The sequence below is a fragment of the Pinus tabuliformis genome, chromosome 9 (assembly GCF_031772625.1).
Source record: "Pinus tabuliformis cultivar Carrire ecotype Pingquan chromosome 9, CPIR1, whole genome shotgun sequence".
In the NCBI taxonomy this organism is placed as follows: Eukaryota; Viridiplantae; Streptophyta; class Pinopsida; order Pinales; family Pinaceae; genus Pinus; species Pinus tabuliformis.
Genome location: NC_142307.1, coordinates 1,745,961,129 through 1,745,984,836, shown reverse-complemented (window position 1 = coordinate 1,745,984,836; position 23,708 = coordinate 1,745,961,129). Strand labels below are relative to the sequence as shown.

Genomic DNA, 23,708 nt, shown 5'->3' with positions numbered 1-23,708 from the left:
CTGTTTATCATCTTAGATTGCATTTTAGGAATTGTACATCTACATCACGCGGTGAACCTGAAAGGCAAATTTCTTAAGCAAGATCAACCATAAAATAAATTTAATGAATCTAAAACCACTTTGGAACCTAACGCCCAACATCTAGAAGTCTAGGCTAGAGATGTATTCCGGCGTTGTAAAGCTTGGTAACTGTTGTTTTCACTGTTGGTTGGGTGATTCCTCCACTTTGAGACGATAAGTGCCAGTACAGACTTGTGCTCCCACGTACCATCGAGTATATTTGGGAGACCACAATAGGCTTTATCCTTTATCCATAGGAATCCGTGTCTGTCGCCCTATTGATCGCAATGCACTGAACACAGCATTCGGGAAGATTGACTGCCGTACCGTAAAAAGTATTCTACAGTTTTGCGATTGGTTTGGTAATCCCTCTGTCTAGATTTCCAGAGCAGTCCCTTTCGTTCCTTTTCAGACTCCTTAACGGAAAAGGTCCATCTGAGCAGTTGTCACTTCAGGCTCATTAAAAATCGAAGGCGACTAGAGTCATCTTTTGTTTTTTCTCGACTCTTTAAAATTGAAAAAGCGAGTTGTGTCAAAGAATCTAAAATTTATTTTAAATGAAATAAACATCACCTTTCCTACGTTGGTCTTAGGTTGAGAAAAATGGAGTCCACCAACCAAGGAGTTCCCCTTGGAGGAAATCCTAGTCCCTTCTCCTCTTCGGGAGATGTTGGTGCACCCCATATGGCCACATTGTCTCTTCCAGGATTGAGAATCGGCTTGCCCATATGGCTCTTCTCAACTTCTATCATTCAGAATACCGTGATTCCTGAATAGTCAAGTCAGCAACTAAATGATACCATAGTTACCCCCCAACCCTCTACTTCATCCAATTCTTCCTCTCCTCATTCCTTTTCACTTGATGAAGCTGGTAAAGCCCAAAATCAAGTAACTGAGAAGAAGAAGGAAAAGAAGAAGAAAGAGAAGAAGAAGAAGGAGCCAAAGGCGAAAAAGGGCAACCAAGCATCGTCTAGCAAAAATCCACACATTGCACCGACCAGGCCTAAATCATCGTGTGTCATTTGCAAAGGGGACCACTATCATCGAGATTGTCCTTGCATCCCTCGGATCTTAAGGGACTGGTCTCCTCGTTTGCACAATCTGGTGTCATCAACCTCTGACAATCATGTTGAACATACACCGTCAACTAGTGAAAGTGAAGCCCCTGGAAAAAAAGGAAAATATAAATTTCCTTGTAAATTGTGCGAAGACGATCACGTCGTCCACCATTTTCCCTTCTTAGATGAAGCTAAAAGAGTTTTGGACGACCATCCGGTTTCACCATTACGGCTTCCTCCCAGATACAAGAAACTCTTGCTGCGTCTGTCACTAGTTGAAAATCTGGTTGACACGCCCTTGTGGTCGGTCGAAGTGTCTATCGTTGAAGATAAACCATCTAAATACATACCAGAAGAAAGTCAAAAGTTCGAGGCGGCAGTTGACCCGGTCTTGCATTCAAAAGGTCCATCTTCAGATGATACAGTCACCGAAGAGAAAAGAACGACACCGTTCAAGTTCTCTTCGTAAGCACAGACTCCGATGAACATGGGGGCAGTCTACCTGTTCCTTCACCGCAGGAAGGAAGTTCGTCACAGTCGTATCCGGTCGTCTATTCGGTCCCACCTCCAAGCAACCTGGTTGTTTCCTTTCACTAAAACCTACTAGGCAGACCCCGTTTACCAGCTAGTGTCCCATTCTGAATCATTTCTCAAATATACATAATGGTCATGGCCAGTACCATCATAGATGAAGGGGATTTTGTGAGTATCCTTTCCTCAACTGCTTGGAAAGCACTTGGTTCGCCATCACTTTTGCCTGAGATGAGAAATCTAACAGGCTTTAACAAAGGAACCAGTCAACCATTAGGGATCCTTGCTGATGTGCCGATAACATTGAGAAGGAAAACTGTTCACATGAACATAATGGTAGTCCAAGGACCCCTGGATTATAATCTACTCCTTGGATGAGACTATATTTATTGCATGGGAGCCGTCGTCTCCTCACTCTTTAGAGTAATGTGTTTTCCGCACGAAGGAAGAGTGGTCAAGCTCATAGACCAGCTTTCATTTCTCAGTTCACACATAGCAAATAGTCATATACCAACACTGAATGGTCTTTTCACACAAGGAATGTCTCATCAATCCCCAGTCCATCCTCCTGATGAGCGCGAGTGGTTCGGAGGGCATGACTGAAACCCAGGGGGCATGCACCCTGGCCTGTTTCGACAGGAAAACCTTGGGTAGAGGGTGGGTTTCCGCGGAGAGTATATGACTAGCCTAACACACCCGTCCATTTTGGAAAATGGGATTAGACCGGAATAAAATACCTCTGTTAAGGTAGGCCTTTCGCGATAAAACAAATGTTTTGTCTGCAAATTGAGGGGTAACCTGAAAAGGTAGTCCTTTCCCGATAAAACAAATGTTTTGTCTGCAAATTGAGGGGTAACCTGGAAACTCTACTTCTCTATACCTGGGGGCATGCAAACCTTTTGGCGTGCAAGCAAAGAGCGACCATTTGTTTTTTAAAATTTATAGGTCCTCTAACCCTTTAAACTCGTAGGATTGGTCATTTCCTAACTTGCATAAAGAAAGGATGCGAGGAAAAGCTTTGAAATAATGTCGTTTTTATATATGAGACATCCTTATTATATGACTGCATTATTCAAGTAGTTTTAATGCGGAATTCAAGCTCGTTAAAAAATAAACATAAGCAATGAGCAAGTGTTTCCCCCAGCGTTTAAGCTCATTAAAAAATGAGCCAATTCCCAGTAAATAACCATCGTGAATGTATTACTTCAGCCTTTGAAGCCTTGGTCGTGTTCTCATCATCACCTTCACTCTGTATTGGCTGATCATTCGCCTCCACTTGATTATTTACCCCTTTTTAGGAACAGCTGTGAAGAGTGGTCTTATTAGCCATCCTTGTGACACTTCCATGATTGGAAAATTCCAAACCTTACCTGGAATCAACTGCTACCCGAATCTATCACTCGTTCCTAAAAAACGAGTCTCCTTTAAGCTCTTTTCAACTAACTCGTAAAATATGAAAAGATTGCCGATCCATTGGCCTCTCCAGCTCGTTAAAGTGACCGGAAGTGCTATCCCTCCTTTAGATTTTAATCTTTTTGGACCTGAGGGATTGTTACACAAAAAGATCGAGCGCTTGTTTGTTTCGGCTCGTTAAAATTACCGAAAATTCATCCCTTTTGTATTATTTTATACTTTTTCGGACTTAAGGGATTAGACGATTAAAAAGGATTTTTGGAGTTTCCTTTGTGTCCCTTTTCAGACTCTCTAAAATTGAAAAGGATTGAGTTATCTTTGTCGTTAAACTCGTTAAAACCTAATAGCGACAAACTTGTCCATAACAGACAAGAACGAGTTTCACTATCGCTAGGCTCGTTAAAACATAGCGATGGGTTTTTCCCAAAGGGAAAATTATAGAACAAGCATACGTTATCCTCCTCAAGCTTCAAAAAAATAAAGAGGTACTGGTCAGCAATGACTGGGGAAAAATTGGGAAGAAAACTTGAAGAAACTTTGTTGGTAGCAAGTTGCTCTTGAACATGACACTTTCACTCCACATCCGAGTCGGGTTGGGTTGTTCCATTCACTGGTCACATCACCATGGTTCCATCACACCATCCACATTTGGGGTTAATGCTACCAATCCATCATGTCAGTGTCGTCGATATGTTCAAGAGAAGTCGCTCAGAGAATTCACCTGTGTCTCACCCACTATAATACATTTTCACTCCATTCTTTCATGATCGCCACCCTAAACCTTATATCACCAGATCGCTTTCACCTCCATTAAAATCATTTGCTCCGTTATATGTCATTGATGTGGGATTCACTAAGGCCCTCCTATGACGGATCGCTTCTTGTCGACATCTGCTCATTATCCAAGAAGTCGATCTAGAAACAACCCTTTCAGTACTTTGAAGCTTGCATGCCTCAATGGCAAGTTTCTCACTTCCGGCGACAGGTTTACGTCAATGGCCTTCGACAAAAAGATTTTGCATAGTGTTTGACGCCAAGTCCCTTATTCACACCACGTGAATTGTACTGTAGTACCTTGAGGTTCATCATCATTATCGGTGATTCATCTCGCGCATGTTAACAGCTTACATCATTGGCTGGTAATCAGGCGATGTCCTTCCATGTTCGACTCCAAAACATCTCTCGCGTTGATCGACTTGTACTTTGAGTGAAGATCGAAAGAGATTGAAGACCCCAGATCTAGTTTCATCCATCCAGGTTGCGATATATATTCAGGAAAATAAAGACATCAAATATACATCATTGCTGCACAGATAATCATCCAATCTAAGGGATGATGGCTCTACCAGAATCATCAGTCTACACTCAGACGATTGTCTGTCCTATGTACATGAAAATGAATTTATAAAGCTGAGCATGGGAATGCCTGCCTCAGCTAGATCATGAAAATATTATGAAGATAATGTATTGTATTGTATCTTATTACAGGTTGCCTTCCAGCTCGAAAAAACTTTGGATCCTCATGATAAAGCATTTCACCCGACATCAAAAGATTAACGACCTCATGCTTTAGGGGGCAAATGTTATAGACATTTTTGGGCACTGCAACCCCAAGCAAAAATGTCCATAAACCAAGGGCTCCTACATCTCTAAAGGTGTTGTTCCAACTCCTAAAAGAACAAGGTCAACTGATTACAGCATCTCCCAGAAGTTCTCCATGAAAAACTACTCAGAACTGGTCAAAACTAGACCATTTCACCTGCTGCATAGTCAAAGTGCATTGCATCCCACCTGAATACACATAGTAGGTCTGATGCATGTTGAAAAGCCCTTCTATGGGGTGATATGGGCGAGAGTGGACAAATGGCAGGGTCAATCCGCAAGGTGGAGGAGCATGGAATCTTCCAGAAACTTCTTGTGTGACACTTGCCTCTCTGCATTCGACAAGGGATCAGTAAGAGATCATCAATCTCCAAGTGGAATCAAGAACTATCAAGGAGAAGACACTAATCAAATCTCAAAAGCTGACTCACCTCCCTTGCAGACATCTATATATGGATCCCTCATCCCAGAGATCCAAAGGCTGGAATTTTGTATCTTCTAAGGAAGTGTTGTTGGTTTCTTGGTGTAACATCATAGTGTTGGGTGATCTAAGCTTTTCATGAGGTGAAGAAGGGCTTTCTTGCTGAGAGGATGATGCTGGGTCAGAACAATTGGTTGTAATCCTCTTTGCTCTTTCTTGATTATCAATAAATCTATTCAAGTTTTCCTCCACATTCTTGTATGATTGATGATTTATGCATTTGTGTGGTCAATATACATCTGGTCCTATATTGTTTATGATAATAGATCTATGTTCTTGGATAGTGTTATGCTGCTTTGATTCTACAGGTACTCTTTGAAGCTGGGTAGACAAGGAAGCGAGTGGCAAAGACCTATCAGAAGAGAGAGGAAACGAGCAAGGAACCAAGCGCAAGACAGAGGTTGGTCTCCTTATTCTTCTCTCATCTATTTCTCATAAAGGAAAACGAAAGTAGTTTTTAGTTTGTTTGTTTCTAAGGTAGCTACCAGCCTTAGTGGGACTAGTAGCTCTGCATAGACACTAGTTTTCCCGATAACACTTAGGTTTGACACTGATAATCAACTCTTTATCACTGAAAATGAGAATGGATTTTTGTGGGTCTCTCATATATTATTGTGTGTCTCAAGAGAGATGGAATCCACCTCTATAGAAAGTTGTGATTTGTTTATGGACATAACACTTTTAGAAAATAAAGCCAAATCTTTTCTCGAATATCCAGAATGTTTCCTGTGCCAAATCGATTCAATGTTAAGACAAATTTCTTTAATGTCATTCGATCTTCACTAGAAAAATTCCATAGTGGACTTATTATTGAAGGTTGTGACAAATTCTCTTCATTACTTTATCTAGGAGAAAGTGCCAAGCCTTTTCGAAGACAAATGCATTTTCGTTTACTTAACGTGCATCGATTCATTTTCTTAATTTCAAAGGTAATAGAGACGAGTTCCAGGACATACATTCATAACAATCTTCTCTCTATGTTGGGGATTTGTAGTTCAGAGCTGAGAAGACTAGGATTTTGGCCTACATTTCAACAGCTCAGAAGGGCACTCTTCGCATATGCGAGGTATGGGCAGATAACCTTGAAGAGGAATTTGATTTAATTCGTGAAATAGTTGATGATTTCCCTTATCTAGCCATGGACACAAAGTTCCCTAGTGTTGTAGTTAGACCTGTGGGGGTTTTTAGAAATAGTGCAGAGTTCCATTACCAAATGCTCAGAGCCAATGTGGATCTCTTGAAATTGATTCAACTGGGTCTCACATTCTCGGACGAAGATGGAAATTTTCCCACATGTGGGACGAATGAGCACTGTGTCTGGAAATTCAATTTTAGGGAATTCAACATCAATGCTGATGTCTATGCACAAGATTCCATTGAGTTGTTGAAACATAGTGGGATTGATTTCGAGAAGAATGAGGAGAAGGGTATCGATTCACATCATTTTGACGAGCTTCTCATGTCATCGGGCATTGTGTTGAATGAAAATGTGCATTGGATTACCTTCCACAGTGGATATGACTTTGGGTACCTGTTGAAATTGCTGACATGCCAGAACCTGCCCCGAGAGGAATCAAATTTCTTCAATATATTGAGGGTTTATTTCCGCATTATAGCATATCAAGTATTTTATGAATTTTTGTAATAATATCCATGGTGGGTTGAACAATCTGGCTGAAATAATGGATGTAGAGAGGATTGGACCAAGCCATCAAGTTGGTTCTGATAGCCTGCTTACTTCATGTATTTTTTGGAAGCTACAAGATGGCTTCTTCAATGGGTCTACTGAAAAGTACACTGGTGTGTTATATGGACTGGGTGTTAATAATAGTGATTCTTAGGCCTTGATTTCCTCTTATTATGTACTCTTACAAAGTCTGACATTATAATATTCTCTACTTTGAGATTGATTTTCCTCGTAGATTGGAGTTTCTCAATATTGTTATTCATTCAATTTATTGCCCCCCATTTTTTGTCTTTGCAAATATCGTGGGTTGTTTTCTTTTCTTCTGGCATGCATCTACAATTTTTGGCAAACAATTGATATAAAGGAGATACCTATAGGGTCATTTTACAAAATATTATTTTGAGGCTTATGATGATTTTTGGGTCGCTAATTTTCCATATTCTTCTTATGATCATCATTTTCCCCTCAAGAGACTGTACTGTACGCCTCCTATAGAAATTTTCCATTACAAACTAAAATAATTATTCTACCTTCTAGGCCTATTTTACATTGTTTGGCATATGCTTTGAAAACACAATACTCATGTTTAAAAATATATTTCTCATAATGCCCTAACTCCACGAAAAACCTTAGGTGCTTCCCCACATTTTGTGGATGATATGAGTGTGATGTTACTCCACCATGAGCAGAGGAGTGAGAAAAAAAAATGTAGAACTAAACATCAGTCAAAATAAATGAATATGTTGTCATGCTTTGTGTAAACAGTCTGCTTGTTGTTGACAATGGTCATTAATTGACTGGTGTGTATAAGAGTTTCTCATTAAATTAATATGTAGTGTTTCATTATCAATGTTAAAGAATTATAGAGTATCATACTCTCTTTGCAAGATAAAAAAGTCCTCTATTAGCAATGCTCCTATGAGGAACACATTTGTAGACATGTATGCCAAATGTAGCAGCATAAAGATGCCCACAACGCACTTGACAATATTTTGAAACAATCAGCATCATGAAAGCTAGATCTTAGGTTCATCATAGGTTTGCAAGATATTGATGGAGTTTGCAAGGAGACAGAACACAATGAAAATTTGCAGAGTTAGGTGACAACAATTGGTGTGTCTATTTCTGAGTATTAACAAGTATTCTTATACTCAACCTCAAGGGGCTCTCCTAATATTTCCCACATTTTCTGTAGATCACCTTATTATGCATGTTGATGCTTGAACGAGTACTAGAAAAGTGGAATTACCTCATTGATATTATGCATATATATGATTCCCTACCTTATATAGATGCAAAGGCTTGTCCTTTTTAGGATCCTTATGAGAAAAATGCCCAAAATTTTGTTTTTTGATAGATGCTCAATTGAAATATGAAATTCTAGTACAACAGTATAGGTAAACCAATTGAAATTCTCAATAACATCATTTGAGGACATGTACCATCTAGTTCATTGAACTACTTTGTTGTTTTATAGAGCATAGTTAGTTATTTCTAACCTTTTAATGGGTATGTTAGATGTTTGACCAAATAAGAAGTGTCAATGCTAGTATAATTCCATAGAATACTTATATAAATACCTATATGTAAATCATACAAAATACCTTGACCAGATAACAAGTGCCAATGTTAGTAAATGCTATAGAATGTTTATGTTCAAGTTTTAAATGAATTTGAATACATTATGGCCAATACTTTTAAAGTTTATGTAAATACTTCTTTGTAGATCAAGCAAATTAATTTGTGAAATTGTAATCTTATTAACTAAAATCTACAAAAAAAGGTTACTTTGATCATCCTTTATATTACATGTTGAACTTCTTTAACTAAAGTATTTAGGAATTTGGTTTCCCCTTTGTGTTTTAGGATTCTGGAAACTATGACGTTGTTTGTACCTTGTGAAAAATGGAATCTTTGATAAATATTTGTCTTCAAACTTCTTTGTAAATGGGTGCCTCTTAGAAATTCACGACTCTCCCAGTTAGCGATATAGGCTCCAATTTATAATCAGTTTTAAATTTTTCTAAGTTCAATCTAACTAGGGTTTTTTTGTAGAAATGTGTTAGTTGGAGAGTTAATATGAATCTGTGTTGCATTACAGCATGTCAGGGTTCGATGCTAGATTGTTATCAATACTTTGCCGAGGTCTAAAACATGTTGCTGCATTTCTTAGGTTAGCTAAAAATGCAAAGCCAATTGATTTGATTGATGATAGTGTTTATTGTGCTATTGTTTTAGGTTTCATTCTTTGTGAGTTGCAACAAAGTTCCAAGAACTTGAAATAGAAGTCCCATGTAAAGTGTATTGATTTCTTTATACATTAACTTTAACATTGAGATGGAGAGTTTTACAAAATATTTCTTTTCAAATTCTTCTTTGTAGTGTCATTTAGTTAAAAAGTATTTATTAGATTATTTGTTTTCTTTTGTAATTTAAATATTCCATCATGCTAGGATTTACCTACAACGAATGTGCTGAAAACAACGTAAAGTGACTGAACAGTGAAATTAACAGTAAAACATAATCAACCTTCACAAATACGTTGCTTCATTATGGAAACTAACGTATAACTTTTTCAATTGAAAAATCCTATCAACGTCTCTTTGCACCTTTTGGGGAAATTTCTAGTCTTATAGCTATTGTGCCTCAACATATGAGAGAAACAAAGAAATACTAGTTGTTGCTTTTGCATATAAATGTATTAGAGTGGCACACATGTGGGTCATTCTTTCAAAAAATTCATGTTTAGCTAGAGATTGGCATGATCTACATGCAACTTTTCAGAATGCTGCACTTGGTAATTTGATTAATACTGTATTTTTCTATTTTGAATGTTATTTTTGCAGGAATACACCATGCAAAATTAACGTTGTCTAGTATTTTTGATTCATCAAAATCCCATCCTAATACTGTGGTGAAGGAAATGTGTCCAAATATAGTAGCCATATCCGCTATCCCTTGTACTCTCACTTGATGGTTAATATTCTGGACCTGTAGTGTGCCTGACAACAATCTAATGACTAATATAAAGTGCCATAATGTATCTAGAATTTTGAAAAAATTAATACCAACATGTTCAATTTCAGGGATGATAGAGTTCTTTAAACGGTTCTAGCTCAATGGAAGAGAACCTTCCTTATAAGCAGGTGGTTGGTAGTTCAATTCCACTACTACACTCCAGGATCATTTAAGACAGGTTCTTCGGTTGTGTTTCCCACCTTCCAATATTAGAAAAACTCAGTATTTATATCGTTGTACCTTGTCATGGTCTTATACATATGTTCTTATCTGATCTTATACTTGTGTTGGTTTCTTTCTTTGCACATGGCATTTTCTAGGAGTTGTGCTGGCACTACCACATTGTATTAACACTAGTTGTACTCTCTGGTCCAATTGACCTTACTTTTGTGGTCATTTGTTAGACAATAATAAAATTGTCTTATTTTATCTTATCTAATGCCATGTCATTAGACAACTTGTAAAAGATGAAGAGGTTGAACTCCAAATCTTTTACCAGACAATAGCAGAATGCAGACATCTCCACAAATCCACTCTGACCAAATAAGATTTTCAAATCTATAGATAAGCTTGGTGTATTTTCCATACTGACCATCAAGAGAGGATGTCAGTCTAATTTTTAGTAATGTCATTTATTAGTAATAATCAATTTACTTTATCTAACATATGATGATTTGATGATGAATAACTTCATGGTTCCCTTTTCAGGAAGCATGTATCCTTTCTATTCAATTTGCGCATAATATGATATGATGTATCTCATGAAATGATTGTAGTTTTTCTTGATTGTTAATTGTATGAAAAATACTCATTTAATGCAACAATTGTTAGAATTGTGAAATAGGCAAGGATGATTTTTCTGATCCAATTTATTATCTTTTCACTTTCTTTACATGGAACCTAGCTTTTGTTTCAACATTTTAAATTGCAAATTAGAACCTTATCATGTACCTTGAGCTTCTAATAATGAGGATCATGGTCTTAAATCTTGAATATACTTGACCAAAACTATATTGGCTACCTATTGCTAAAGTGCAATCAAAGTGAGCAACATTTTTAGTTTTTATCATATGTTGATAATATTTTGATCCGTCTTTTTCTTAGATAGAGATGTTTCTAGGGCTTATGTTCAAGGCGTTGAAGTCTGATATAAACTCAAAGCGTGTTGCTGCATTTTCAAAACAATTGTTGCAGGTGTGTAGTTTGGTTGTGGTTATGCCAGGATAGATATTATAAAGAAATTTGAGACTCTTACAATTTTTATTTGGAAATATAAACAATTTATTGGTGCTTTTAGTAGCAATTAAATTCCTTATTTTAATTTGATACAAGGGTGCATAAATTTCACCAAATCTACATTCTCTACATTCAATAAGTATGACAACACTAATATCTTAGTCTTTGGCTAGAAACAATTTAGCAATTGGAAATCTTGGTCATGGTTTTTACAGGTTTATATCTTATTGTGCAGGTCTCACTTCAACAACCCCCACAATTTTCATGTGCATGTCTCTTGCTATTGTCTGAAGTGCTAAAAGTGAGACCTTCTTTGGTGAGGAATCATGTTTGGTCATCGTATTTTGCATTTAAATCATCAAATGTGTAATCTCTTCCTTGTTTTGAAATTGGTGGGTTTGAAAGATATGATCATAGATCACTTATTTTCTTTTATTAACATTTAAATGCTGGTCTAACATGGATTGTTGTAGGAATGAAATGGTTGAGCCTGAGGACAATGATGATGATATTAAAAATTTTGTGGATGTTATGGAAGAAGGTGACGAAATGACAAAAAATGACCCCAAAGCCACATCTCATATCTTTATCAACTTAGAGATAATTTCCAGTATTGCTAAGGTACAAAATGAAAATAGAAGTAATTCTTAATTACATGATGGAGAAATTCTTGGTCATTCTTCTTATTCTAGAAATAACAGTACAAAATATGATCAGGACATGATTGGGAATGCCAAGAATAATAGTGAATAGTCGAGGGCTTCCAAGGAGAGATGAATATTTTCACAAGACAAATTAAATACAAATAATCAGTCTGATAAACTAGGCAAAAGTAATGCTTGGCCTAAATCTAGCTACTATGATCCTTGAATGCATGAACCCATGCTTATTGGTATGTTGTTCAAACTTTTTGTCTTGCAGTTAGGATTTGAGAACCTTTTGATTGGTTAATATGATTTAACTTTTGTGATTGTTTTTCCAAAAGGAAGCTTGAGTTCTAGTGGTAGAATGGTAATCTTGTGATGAATCTTATAGTTGGGCCTAATGGTTAAGAACATGTGTTTCTTTCTTAGAGGTCATAGATTTGAATCTAGCGGAGGGTAGGGTAAGGTATGTACAACTCTGGAGACTAAGTAGTGAAATCCTTGTACAAAGGGGGTTCCTTGTCCCACAAACGAAGGGGTTTCATAGGTCAATTTGGTGTATGACTAGTCTATGACATTAATAATGGATTATTATTATTGTTGGTGCTGGTGTTATTTCTTTCCTGTGTTAACTAGTCTTCATTTTCATCTACAAATCATATTGTAGCTTTCACTTGCTTTTAAGTATTTATAATGTACCTATTATCACTCAAGATGAAATGCTCCAAATTTATTATTCATTGATTTTACATTGATGGTTCATGGATACATCAGTAGATATTGAGCATCATGTTGGGCATGGAATCCCCCCAAGGCATGTTTTGGGGCTCAAAGACCAACTTTTGACCCAATATTGTTGTAAAGACTACGCGAATTGCGGGCGCGGAGTGCGAAATGTATGATAGAGTCATAGGGTTGTCTGCCCTAGTTTGTTAATGTAATGTCGGCTGGATAGACCTATCCATGGTCCGCGGACCATGGGATTGTATAAATAGAGTGAGTCTCTAAGTGTAAAATAATAGCATAGCGAAGTAGAGAATAAAGAGTCTAAGTATCTAAGTATGTATTTGGGTCATAGGATAGGAGAAGTCTCTACAGCTGAGTGCACAGAGGTCTAGTAGTCCGTAGCTGAGTGCATGGACCCCTGCAGTTGAGTGCGCAGGGCGGAGTCGAGACTGTAACCGAAGAAGAAATCAATAAAGAGAAGTTTTGTTACCAATTTGTGTATCTGTTGTTGGGTTAATGCATGTTTGATAGAATTTGTGAATATACTATTTATTTACTGTGCGCACCTGTATGAATTATTTATGTTGTTAAGTATAACTTAAAGCCGCAAGTAGGCTAAAATAATCAACTAACATTGGAATACTAGTAAGGACTTGGGTAATAACAGAGTTCAGCCCCCAAGTAGGGCTGTGTGAAGGCTGCATCTCAAGCTGCGAGGTACGAAAAGTGCGCACAGCGACGTGGGCGCAGGGTTGAAATGTGGACCGCTTAAACTCATCAGACATCTCCATGGTGCAGAAAGCTAGTTCTAGCACCCTCCCATACTGCTTCAGGTGAGACCTCAGTCCGCACTCCACCGAATGTTGCTGAAAGGCCCAGTAGTACCGAGATTTAGTTTGCTAAATCATGTCTGAACTTGGGCCAGGCCCCAATAAGGCAACAAATTGTTCCGTTGCTGGGACCAGGATCTACATAAGAGATGTCTGCTGTCGTGTCACTGGAATCCGACAAAGAAAGAAATTGAAGAGTGGCCGGACAGAAAAATTCATGAGTTTTCGGCGCAGGAAAACAAGAATCCATGAGTATTGAAGGAAGAGTGGTTAAAGCAATACTTGTATACAAAAATCCACAAAATTTTCTTTGCATCCTTCCCCTCTGAGTTGTACGAGTGGATTGCGAAGTAAGCAGACAATCAAGGAAGGTGTAGGCTCGACAAACCGATTATGTGGAATCCAGAGTTGGTGCGCAGACTGGAAGCATGAGAAGATAAGAGTGCACATGCTATGGACCATTGGCTCAATCAAATTATAGGAGGGTTTATCACCGAGTTCGCAGTAGATACTTCAGTTAGCTACAAAAAGATGTAATGATGCTTCCTCAAATGACCGCGATGTAAGTACATTAAATCTATGAACACTTGGATTAAAATGCTACTGTGTGAAAAGCGGATTATGCGAATAAATTGGTGTTTGGGGCTACACGAAGTGGGAGGATCTATAGAAATGAAGGTAACACAGAGATAGAAACTAGCCCCTTGATTTCACCAGTTTCACCATCTTCACCCCCATCTCCACCCACACCACCTCTGCCACCACCAAAGTTCAATATGGCGAGTGCGATAAAGTCGCTAGTGTTCAAAGGAGTAGGGAACGAAGACCCAGACCAATTTTGGTTTGTGGTAAAGGTTGTATGGGAAGCACAAGGATTCACAGATGATAATATAAATAGGGCAACACTGGTAAGCATGTTGCAGGATCATGCACTGATGTGGTACATTAAGCATTCCAATGACAATCCAAACGCAGGGATTGCAGATATCCAAGTTTCACTAAACAAGGAATATAGTAGGCCAAAATGAGAGACGCGATGGATTATCAGGTTTAAGGAAATCGCAATGCTTCCAGGCGAGACCCCCTCGGAGATGGATCAGAGACTGAAGGGTATGATTCATGAAGACAACATGACCTTGACAGATGGATAGCACCGCGCATGGTTTGTAGCATCACTAATGCCACATCTAAGAACCGCGTTGTCACAGCAGAAGCTGTCCACTCAAGTCGAAGCTTTGGAGATCGCAATGATACTGTACGAGACCCCAATACAAAATCCTAACCTGGGAGTCCAACAGATCCACGCACAGCTGAAAGACTTGTGTCTTGAGATAAAGAGCTTGAAACAAGACAAGACAACTTGTCCAAAGGGGCGCGAGGAGGTATGTTTCATAAAGTGCAAATGTTAGGGACATGACAAGGACAATTTTCTAGTCTTCGCGAACTACATGGTAGGAGGAGGGCCAATGCCATTGAGACCAAAGGCACAAGTAGGATCAAGCACGGTGCCTGCACTATGGGCGCGATTTTTCAGATCGGAGGGAGTCATGCTAGAGATAACTGCCACCTATTACAGAAGTATACGTAGATGCCCTAACAGCTATTCTATAATTTCTGTAGGTCAGTAGGCCACAATGAGTGTACCTGTAGAAGTTATGAACTAATGATGGATCATACTCCTACCTACAGAGTTTAGACCAAAACGCAAGCCCTCGACCAAAATGTCGGGATGGAACGCACTGGATTTCGGGGGCGCGGATGCGGTCGTGGTGGAAGGGGACCAGGAAGGGGACGCAGACAATTGATTTGTTACAATTGCGGAGGCCCAGGGAATTATGCCCACGATTTTACAAATCCGACGAGAGCATCATGTTCATATTATACCCATTTCGATCATGAGACGGAGGACTGCCCCACACTAATAGTGATTTTGCGTGATAAAGGAACACTCCAACCTCCACCGACTCAGAACCTGCAAATGATGAGGTCTAAGCCGCGCGAGGAGGATTTGAATGTCAAAATCGTGCTCCGAAGCGGTACCATGATAGGAGATGATGAGGGCAAGCAGCCCAAAGAGAGTGCAGGGTTCACAAGGCTACAATAAAGGAACCAAAGTTCGATTTGGAGTGCGTGAAGGAGATATTCATTGAAGCCAAGAAGAGCTTCACGGAGGCCTCCACTTCAGGTAGGAAAGACAAAATAGAACTAGAGATGGACCCATCAATGCTCACTACCTTTCTGGAGACATGCATGAAGTTGTTGCGCGATAGCAAGGCTGTGAAGGGACTGCAAGAACTCATCACCAGATGCGCTGGGTCAGGAGAAGTGTGCGTAGTCCAGAAGCTCGAGAAGCACACAACATGAATAGGAAGGGAGATGAGATTGACTATGCAAATCGGGGAATATGATATGGATAAAGTGATTTTGGATCTAGGATCAGACGCAAACGTCCTACCAAAGAAGACATGGGAGCGCATGGGCAGGCCCACATTGCAATGGCCTCCTATTTGATTGTGAATGGCAAACCAACAAAATATCCTACCAATGGGAAGATTGCAGGGAATAATAGTAGACATCAAAGGTGCGAGCGCGCTTGCAAAATTTGAAGTGCTAGAGATTGTTGATGAGAGCAGTCCCTATCTCGCACTACTGGGAATAGATTGGGCCACTGACATGAATGGAGTGATAAATCTAAAGAAGCGCATGATGATTTTTGAGAAAAAGTCACTATGCATAGTGGTACCTTTAGACCCTGTGAAAGGATCAAGCTACACAAAGCCGGTGCGCAACTGCGATAGTGATGACTATATAGACTGTATCTACAACATAACCACGTGGGAGTAGGTTTGGATGAATCCAACAGCGGATGGTAGGATTTCGTGGGAGCCTGAAATCTCCTGCACCTTAGATTCAGATGAGGAAATAGAACGATGGCAGAACCGGTCACACAAGGTAACCATGCTCAACTGCAACATGATGATAAGGTCACTATGTTGCATGACAATAGAGGTAAGATATCTGACTATGTATGATGGATTGAGCAAAGCGGATGATTTCCTGAACAAATTTGAAAAGGAAGACTAGAACAACAGTGGTTCGATGCTCCGAAATGGGCACTAAGTGCTACGCCCACAAGATGGTGGGGTACGCATCAAAGAAGTTTTGAGAATTGGTGCGACTGTCGAAGAATATGCACATACGGTTTGGAAAGTCTGAGATGTGGATTAAAGCCGGGTATGATGGACGAAACAACCTGCGTGCCAACCTCTCCAGATGGGTATAGGTGTATGGTACACAACCTGCACGAATGCACACCATCCTTGCAGTAGTAAACGGGACCAACAAGCAGGAGCAGGCAAGAAGATGGTGCAAATGATGAAGTATGATAAGACAAAGCGTGCGGTAGATTACCCATGTAGAAGCCTTTGACAAAGTATGGGAAGTACTGAACACGGTCCACCAGGTGAGATGCACTGATTGGGACCTGCGCGTACCAGTGGTTCTATGGCTTATAGGACCATGTTCAAAACCTTCACCGCGTGGGCACTTCCGATGGTAAAGTATGAAGCAGATGGTGTAATCCCTATGGAGCATGCAAAGCCTAGTCCGCACATGGCAGCACCCATAGATATGACAGTTTGTGGAGCGTAGAAAGAAGGAATCACATAGCCACAAGAGACAGAACACATGAGACTTGAGGAAGAAATCCAACAGGGAAACCTTAGACTCCACGAACTTGAAAAAGAAAGGGTACGATTAAGGAAGAAAAGCGCTTTGATGGACTTGGAGGTCAAGAAGCTGGAGGATGAAATAAAGGAAGAGTTTCTCACCGAAAACACTACAATGGTAAGGCAACGTGCATACAATCATACTGACAAGTTTGAGAACTATTTCTGTGAATTGGTTAGTCTGGTGCCTTGGCTTGGACCACATATTGCTAAGCGTAGTGAACAGGGTAGCGTGTTGCAAATGGGGAACTACGTGATGCTGACCACAACCATAGAAGGTGGGGATTGTCTAAGAAGTATGATGGAGGATACGATGGAGCTCTACACGGGTGGTGCAACCACCTGAGTAGCCAAGGAGAGGACAACCTTAGCACTCCAAGCAGTTGGAAGGGAGTGCAGGACTATAAACTATTCTGCCCAGGAGCTGCGCGATATTGGAGATGCATGTAGAAGCAAAGCATCATAAGGTCCACCACCGCGTACAGGGGGCTACACTACTGCGCGAGTTGGCCAGAAAGTGACTGCTGAAGTCACTATTTATGATGGGATGCTCGACTTGAGGCAAAATGAAGAAGGTGGCAGACATTTAAGATGCGATTTATGGGCAAGATTTCGGAAAAGCTACCGCCAAGAAAGCATTAAAGAACCAAAATGGGGGTGAACAATCAAATTAAAATTTAAAAAGTGCTATAAAACACAAAGGCTTCCCAGCAAACAACACTTGGTCATTTGAGAATTAAGCGATTGATCAGAGCCCTGAGCATTGTAAGCCGAGCATTGATTGAGCCCCTGAATTTGCGAGTGACGAATTATAGCCCCAATACAATGACAGAAACTAAGGATGGTCTGGGAATAGAAGAGGTAACCACCAACAAGGCCTCGTAGGCCCTAACTATGGAGGATGTCCAAAAAGGTGTCAGGGTTGTGGCAGAGATCCCCAAATCACTGTGTATGCCAAGACCCAAGAAGGATAAGAAAGCAATGGCTCCCATATGTGTGTCCTCGAGGAACTGCGCATATAGTAGTCCTCACCCAGAGGCTTGTGATGATGCAGCAAACCAAAGCATTGAAGGAGCAAGTGGACGCGACGTGACACAAGCAGACAATTCTCAAAGCACGTGTTCAATCTTGGATTGACGAGGCCTTCACTATAACAGAAAACATCGAATGAAAGCTCGTGCATATACAGGGGATGCGCATGTTGATGTAGAGAATCACCCGAGACACAGAGGTCTCAGAACAATGGATGCAGCAAATCCAGGAAGCAGCAGCTCAATCCGCTGCAGACCTCAGCACAGTTCGGGAATAGATGGAGGAACTTCATGCCAAGATCGTCACGCCGACCGAGTGACTCAAGGGCAAGTAACAATGTTTGTGTTGGGGGCATGTTGCGCATGGAAACCCCCCAAGGCGTGTTTTGGGGCTCAAAGCCCAAGTTTTGACCTGATATGGGTGTAAAAACTTTGCAAATTGTGGGCGTGGAGCACGAAATGTATGATAGAGTCACATGGTTGTCTGCCCTAGTTTTTTAATGTAATGTCGGCTGGATAGACCTAACCATGGTGCATGGACCATGGGATTGTATAAATAGATCAAGGCTCTAAGTGTAATAGAAGAGCATAGAGAAGTAGAGAAGAAAGAGTCTAAGTATCTAAGTGTGTCTTTGGGTCATAGGATAGGAGAAGGCTCTACAGCTAAGTGCCTAGAGGCCTAGTAGTCCGCAGCTGAGTGCACGAACCCCTGCAGCTGAGTGGCAAGGTGGAGTCAACTCTGTAACTAAAGAAGAAATCAATAAAGAGAAGTTTTGTTACAAATTTGTGTATCTCTTATTGGGTTAATGCATGTTTGATAGAATTTGCAAATATACTATTTATTTACTATGTGCACTTGTATGAATGATTTATGTTGTTAAGTATAACTTAAAGCATGCAAGTAGGCTAAAACAATCAAATAACATTGGAATACTAGTAAGGACTTGGGTAATAACAACATTCGGCCCGCGCGTAGGGCTGCATGAAGTTATCATCTCAAGCTGCAAGGTATGGAAACTGCGCATAGCGACATGCGTGCAGGGACAAAACGCAAACCACTTGAACTCATGAGACATCTCCATGGTGCAGAAACCTAGTTCTAGCACCCTCCCATACTACTTCGGGTGAGACCTCAGTTCGCGCTCCTTGGATTGTTGCCGAAAGGGCCAATAGTACCCGGATTTGTTTGGCTAAATCACCTTTGAACCTGGGTCAAGCCCCAATAGGCCAATAGATCAACAGTTCATGAGTGCTATAGTCAAACTTAGCACATGATTGCAAGATTTAATTACTTTGAGTCAAGGCTTAGGCATGTTTCTTGTGCACCAAGTCATCATGTTTATCATTTTTTTGCGGCAAAATTTGAAATTGAGTGAATAAAAAGAAAGTGTATTGAAGTTTTCTAAGTTTGGAAAATTTAATCTCCTATTTTGATTCCCATTCTTAGTGTGTCTAACAGTCAAAAGCATGTGTTTCCTCCTTGGATGTTATAAGCTCAATTTCAGAGAGGTAGGGTATGAACATCTTCATAGAGTAAGTAGCAAAATCGTTGTGAGGAGGGGTCTCTTGTCACCCATAAACAAAGGGTTTGATATATCAATTTGGCATCAAGATATGTTGCAACTTTAAACTATATTATTATTATTATTGTTATAAAAAATGTTTTATATTTAATTCATGTATGCAATCTAGTTATAATAATTATTAACATATTAAATAAACCCACCACAAAGCATTGTCTTGGTTCTTTGTCACCAAATTAGTTGCACTTTCCTATTACCCGATATATTGTTCATTGACATCACTTGAGTTGCAGGAGTGGAATTTTCCAAGAATATTGTACAAAAATATTCCTATATTGTGACTAGCAAGTTGAGGCAGCAACTATAGATCCATATTAAAGCTCAATAATGGGTTGCATTTTGTTGCAATTTATTTTTGTGATACATGGTTGTAGTGACAATATTAATACAATGTTGCAGATTAATGCACATATTGGTTCTGTGAATGACATTTCCTTTGTGTACCTTAAGAAAGAACATATATGTGTTGTAACTTGTGGGGGATGATATGACCATTAAGGTAAATTTGGTACATGATTTTTGACTTCATTATATTATGTATGTGTTCCCAATGATTACTCAATGTTATAACAAATATTTGATTTGACCTCAAGTAATATCGTGGATGTTCCTGAGCTTGAACATTTGCTGAAAGAATTTATTGTCTATTATGTAGATATGGGATGCAGAAAGAGGTCATAAACTGTACACATTTGAAGGTCACACAACACTTGTCTATTATGTTTGTCCCAATCATAAAGAAAATATCTAGGTATTTGATTTCTAGAAGTGGTATGCACATAAGTGATTTTTGGAAGCCATAACTCCTCACATAATTCTTTAAAGGGTGCTAGCTTAATGGAAGAGCACCTGCCTTATAAGAAGGAGGTTGGTGGTTCAATTTCATTGTGCCCTAATATGCATTAATCAATGATATTGTAGTTTTTTAAAATTAAATACTTTTTATATTGATTTATTTCAATGGTGAGATAATTTTCTGGATTCATTGTTTTATATTGTCTCTAAAGAGACAAAAGTGATATTGTATTTCTTTTTAAATATAATTTTTTATTGTTTCTAGGGAGACAATAGTTAGGACCAAAGACATATTATCATCTCTAGAGAGACAAAAATGAAATTGCCTCATAAGAGACAATAATACTTGTGTTATATATTGTCTTTAGAGAGACAATTTTTCAAAGCAATAATTCTAGACACCCACTTAAAGACAATATTTAAGACAACACACAAGTTTTTTTGTCTCAACTTAAGACGATTTAGCCAAAAATTGTCTTAACCCCCCCCCCCACCTCTATGTTGTAGTGATATATACTTTTGAAAAAACATAGAACATGATCTTATTCATGGAGATTGACGTTAATCGTATTTCTTAGAAAGGAAAATTCGTTGAGTCGTTTAACATCAAACCCACCATGAATAAGTTTTCTCTTTCAAATAATATAATTTTTTTTTGTATACATTTTATTATCCCTCTTACAATAAAAATTATCCGTACAAATGCATTACAACATTGTATGACATAAATCATTTGAATACAAAATCTCTAGCTCATGAGTTTTTCTCTAAAAGATTCCAAGAATTTCATTGTAACATTGTATAAATTTTGGTAATGAATTATTCTTGAATACATATCTTGATACACGATTGTACAGAATATACAAATATACATATATCTTCTTTTATTGTAGATACTTTTTTGATCTGTATGAATACATTCGCTACAATTATTATTGCACACAATTTTATTCCTTCAACTTATATAGATATATATATATATATATATATATATATATATATATATATATATATATATATATATATATATATATATATCTATATATATATATATATCTATATATATATATATATATAATAACTTATTACATTTTTTATTGTTATAATGGATTCTTGTTTTCTCTATACCATTACTAACTTGTTTTCTAAAAAATAGTCCAATTTTTTTTTATAGTTATCTAAATATTGCTATAATATCATAAGAAAAAGAGGTTTACATATAGACTATGAACCAAATCTTAATAAATCATACTCTCATTATAAAACTATTCCAAAAATAGTTCCAAAATATTTTGACGTTTGTATTTTTTTCTAAAATTAAAATTAAATAAAACTTATCTAGATATGTAGTTTGATACATTTCTTCCTTCCATGTTCCTCCAAAACGTTAATTTTAGTAACAGAAATACCTCCTTGTTACTCCAAGTTTCCTCCGAGCCCACTTCTATGTTGTAAAAAGAATTTAGTCTAACTTTTTCACTTTTTTTTATTTCCACTTTTCTTTTCTTGGTTTTAATTCATCACTTCTTGATACTTCTTCTCAACAGATCTCTAGGTTCTCCTGTAGAAGAAATTATTTGTTATTTATATTTATAAGAATTAGTTTCTTTTCCTCCACTTTCCAACTAACTTCCCGAAAATACCAATGGCTAATTCTGCATCTTGGCTAAAGTTTTACTCTAAGATACACATGGTCTTCGACATAAAATTATTTTTGTGTAGGTTGAAGATTTTCATAACTATTTTGTTTATCCTAAGTCATATTAAAATTATATTTTACCTATTTAGCTATTGATTCCATCTCCTTTAATAAATTTGGCCCTAGCATCATTCTGTCATCGGGATTACCCAATAACTGGAATTCTAAATTTCCATCCATATAATACCTCAAAATGACTCATGTATAAGGATGTTTGATAACTATTATAAAAAAACTCAACTAAATGTAAATAATCCTCCCACATAATTGGTTTATGTATAACACACATCCTCAACATATCCTCAAGTATTTGGTCAACCCTTTCAGTTTGACCATATGTTTGTGGGTGGTAGACAATGCTAAAACTAAGTTGTGTTTCCATACATGTGAATAAATCCTTCCAAAAATTAGAGGTAAACTTTGGATATATATCATAAATCACTACCTTTGGTACATTGTAAAGTCTAAAAATTTCTCTCACAAATATTTCAACAATATTTAAAACTTTAAAATTGGAATCTATAGGTATAAAGTGTGCCTCCTTACTATGTTTTTCAACAACTCCATTATTTAATCATGTTTCGTCCTTGTTTTAGGTAATCCAATTATAAAATCCATTCTAATAGCTTCCCATTTCCATTCCAGACGAGGTCAAGGTTGGAATAAAGTAGTTGGATGTTGATGGGATGCTTTAATTGTTGACATTCTAAAGATCTAGCTAAGTATTATATAATCTCTATTTTGATATTAGGACAATAATACTCTTTCCTAAGTGTTGATATTATTTTTTGATATGCTGGATGTCCTGCAATTGGCCTCTTATGTAACTCACCCAATATAAATTTCTTTAATTCTTCTACATTTAAAACATTGATTCATGTTTTGAACTTTACTAATCCTTCTTTTTTTATGTTATATTTTTTTTTTCTATTAGAAACATGTTGTTTTATAGATTTCAACTATTTCCAAATATTTTCCATCATGTTTTGATGCATATTCACTCTCTTTACTAGAGATGTCTAACAATTACTAGCTATAATTACACAAGATTGATTATAAATTCAACTTAAAGGATCTGCAATTTCATTTTATTTTCCTTTAATATGTCTTACCTCAAATTCAAATTCATTGAAAAATGCTAACCATCTACCTTGTCTTGTATTTACGGTGGGTTTCTCAAACTAATGTTATCAATTAACAGAATAGATTTCCTCTCCAAAAGATAGTGTTTCCACATTCTTCGAGCATGCACCACCGCTTCTAACACTATATAATGAATGGCATAGTTACACTCATTCTCATTTAGGTTTCTAGACTTTGAGCTAACTAAATAATCATCTTGTAGTAAAACCCCACCTAAACCTTCTTTTCATGCATCAGTGTAAACTATAAAATCTTTATTTGGATTAACTATCTTTAATAAAGGATAAAATGTGAGTACTTGTTTCAATTTTTCAAAACTATCTCGACATTGATTTGTCCACAAAAAAATAGTTCCTTTCTTTTGTAAGGAGATAATTGGTTATGATAATTTTGAAAATCTTTCTATCAACCTCCTATAAAACCCTGTTATTCATTTGAAATGT

The 23,708-nt window shown here is 37.8% G+C and overlaps 1 pseudogene; it reads left to right on the top strand.

The window, feature by feature from the left end:
• Positions 1–6,178: 6,178 nt before the first annotated feature.
• On the top strand, positions 6,179–6,986 carry LOC149155690 (putative CCR4-associated factor 1 homolog 7 pseudogene; annotated as a pseudogene).
• Positions 6,987–23,708: the final 16,722 nt, after the last annotated feature.